At 41.8% G+C, this 3,591-nt stretch overlaps 1 long non-coding RNA gene across 1 annotated transcript; it reads left to right on the top strand.

Annotated features, from left to right (window-relative positions):
* The first annotated feature begins 2,169 nt into the window (after positions 1-2,169).
* Positions 2,170-3,591, top strand: LOC124312572. The gene is made up of 4 exons (XR_006910565.1): positions 2,170-2,359; positions 2,545-2,643; positions 2,760-2,981; positions 3,462-3,591. It is a non-coding gene; the product is annotated as an uncharacterized LOC124312572 (long non-coding RNA).

Raw genomic sequence — 3,591 nt, 5'->3', positions numbered from 1 at the left:
ACATCACAAAGAAACACACACACATTCAGGTACGGCTTATAGATTGCACAATAACAGCATATTGATGGCCCAGCAGCGATCGCTAACGAGTCTCGACTATACACATACAGCCGGGCCAGCTCTTTTAGCATAGCTAATGACTATAGCTTTTCATGGCTTTTGTTTTTAGAGTGCTGAGCGAGCCATGGACCATCTTTTTTTGACTTTCCTAGACAATCATTTTTTTCTTATTTTTCTTTCTCAAATCAAAAAGTCGAGAGAATCGTGAAAGCTTAATTGAATAGGTAACGAAGACGCTGGCAGTTGCTGGCAGTCGGCTCTAAGTTGGAAAACTGAGACTGACGTGGAGGGAAATGAGATTGCCATCAGCTGATAAATGCCAAGATGTCACTCTCATATAAGAAATAGACTGCTGGGTAATCGGGTCAAATTCTCACCGGTTTATCCTACGCGCCATAATAGAAGCGAAAAAAGTAAAATGTCATTGAACGTCACGGCGCATGGCTGGCGTCTACCTTGATTATCTAATGGAAAAAACGAACTGCTGCTGTGTGCCCTGCTGCCTAATCATGAAGTGCATTGCATTAGTCGGCCCGACATTTCGTAATAGAGCTTGTCTCCGCCTCTATAGCCTCTCTCTCTATGAGCTATTATAAACAAACACACAGGGAAAAAAAAAGGAGAAGCTATACGAATCTATACGAATTCCCATTTGTGAGAGTGTCTACTACTACTAGCATAGCTCTATACTATACAGCCGATGGTCTTTACGTGTTGGGACGTCAGTGAAATCCCGCAAGAGGGGAGTATAGACGCTGTACATTTCCTTTTTTTTCACCAGCAGCAGCATAGTGCGCCTGTTGTTTATACATCTAGACGTGAAGCTATTCAGGTGGATGAGCATCATCACGGGCAACACGCGCGTGCGGCAGAAAGTAGGAAAAAAGAAGAAGAGCGAGAGAGAGAGGTGGATATATAACTGATCAATATTAAAGGCGCCTTTGTCGATGTGCAGCACGCAATAGACATTCAAGGGGACTACACATATCTAATGATACGCTGTGTATGAGAGACAGAAAAAAAGCTCCAAGTTGCCGGGACGGGCAGGCCGGCCGGGAGGTGCGCTGAGAACGTCGAGAAAAGGGGAGAAAAAAAAAGGAACTTGAGTGGCCACTGAATAATGAATGACAAAAGCCGGTGAGGACGACGTGAGGCAGTAGAAGAAGAAGAAGATGCGGAGCCCGCCAGGAAAGCGCATCAGAGAGTCTATATTCGCCCCCCTCCATCCGCCGAATATTCCGTCGCAACCAGTAATAAAAGCAATAATGAAACGAGCTTTCGCCCTATAAAGTGTATACCATCTTCCTTCTCCGCTTCTGCTGCCTTATATTCCATCCATGAGAGATATATTACCGCACGGTGCTTTATACATGCATCGCGTATGTTGCGGGACCCCCCCCCCCCCTCCCGTATATAGACTTTAGACGACAAGATGGATATTGTAGAATGCTACATATACATCTAGAAATACGCAATTCTTGAGCCTCTCGTTCTCTCCTCCTCGGCGGCGCCCATCTCATTTTGTATTGCTCCCGAACCAACGGATTTGATTACACAGTGCGGCAACTGATAGTGCTATTTTACGTTCGTTCCTTCTATAGATAGTATGTGAGTACACACAAATCCGACAGCACAGTCAATAATTATACAATTTCATTTCGACAGGCAGAATTAAAATTTTAAATCTCCTGCTGCTGTACCTATAACATATCATATTGTCGTATTTCAACCGGTATACTGGTTATTCCCTCTTGGAAGCCCTGAGAGTCGTATGAAGGGTCTTATTATATTGAGCCGGTCTTAAAGTAATTATCTCTGCACGGGTTTCGTGCAAATTTGTATTTTTTATCTCGACTATGGTAGGGGGGCTCAGTGTAACTTGTTCAAACTATTAAATACTAAAATAATCCCAATCCATTCAGCTGTCGAAGATGTCGAGAGCTAAACTGAGAAAAAAGGTTTGATCTTTTTTTATTGGTTTGTTTAATTGGGAAAAGGGTCGATTTTTTAAATTGCTATCGATATCTTAAGCTAATTAGAATATTAGTGTCGTCTGCTTCCATTGTGTTAAAAGTTTCATTCATGGCGTGCTATGGTTTCTGTGGTTTCAGCATGGTTTCAGTTTTGGCTAATAAAGACTAAGAGACAAAGTTTAAGATTTCAAAGCAAGTGAAACGTTACGTGGTTGCACGAAAAATAACAGTACAAATCAAATTACAGAAATTTGATCGTCGTGTAAACTCTGGTGTCGTGGCTGTCTAAAAGAATCGCCTAAATCACACTCCATGCATTTTGGCGGGTAAACAAGATATAAAGTGTACAAAAAGAATGATTATGGTGGGAGCTTAAGTGAAAGAGTTAAGCCTGTTCCAAAGTTATGAATAGTTTCTTACTAGCTTTTACTGCATTTAACCAGCAATAATGAAAGCCTTCTGTCAATGCATGGCAGTTTGTTCGCACTGTCTAACCTTTTTCTTTGTGCAGATTTGAGTCCTGAACCACAACCATCGTGACAACAAGATATTCCAGTTTTGCTTCTGCTGCATCTGTCATCATAGCAACAATCTCAGCATCACCGCTTGGGTAAATAATTTTCAATACTTTTATTCCTGTGACTTGCCAGTTAATGTTTCATTTTCAACTTTGCCTTACTTGTTGTCTAAATATTTTTCGTGACTCAATTTTTATTTTTGATTTAGATAAACAGCATCCCTGTTGATTGGAGATTCTACTGATGGCCGAGCTACGTATCTCTTCCTTCCTCTCCCTTTTTTTTAATGTCCTCGTGTACACTTCATGTGAGTGTGGGTGTATTCACGAGGACCTCCTTTTCTCCCTATCCCGACTGCTGGATTCAACTTTTCAGCGGATGGATGGATCACTTGTGGATGGATGCCTGGCTGAATTTCCCAGGCTCAAAGGTAGGAAAAATCTATACTCTATCTTTCCTTTTTTACTATTGAGTGGGCGTTGATTATAAATCGTTACCGAGTGCGATTAGGCCTACTCCTGAACTATATGCGGTTATTGACTGGAACTGTTTTCTCTTGCCGTTTTCGTTGACATTTAATAGCTCAGAATACGTATTATGACTAAGATCAGGGCCATCAGGCTTGTTTTTTCCCAAAAATATTTCAAACTTGAATTCAATCAAAGTGCAACAAGGAGATTTTATCGACCTTGAGGGGGACCTTCCGCCACACTGCGTGCAACTCCTTGTATACAGATGCTGGTCGGTCATTGTCGGTTTACCGGTTTTGATTGCAGTTACTTTTTTTTTCGGTTCTTCTTCCCGGGAAAGGAGAATAGAACAAATGAACAATGCACTGCGCACACGTTGATTGTTTGCGCTGCACTGATGATCCGCAATCGATCGGTCGTTAGTTTTTTCGTTTGAACAGGAAAGAGATGAGACACAAATATCTACAGCACAATGGGACTTTTGGTGCCATTGTGGTACGGTACGGATCATCTACACTAGAATTTTTCTTTCTTTTTCTTTCGGGAGAGAATAAAAGGGTCCCTCGTGAA

Source organism: Daphnia pulicaria, chromosome 8, assembly GCF_021234035.1.
Source record: "Daphnia pulicaria isolate SC F1-1A chromosome 8, SC_F0-13Bv2, whole genome shotgun sequence".
Taxonomy (NCBI): domain Eukaryota; kingdom Metazoa; phylum Arthropoda; class Branchiopoda; order Diplostraca; family Daphniidae; genus Daphnia; species Daphnia pulicaria.
The sequence above is the reverse complement of the archived record's forward strand: the minus strand, read 5'-3'. Positions and strand labels throughout refer to the sequence as shown.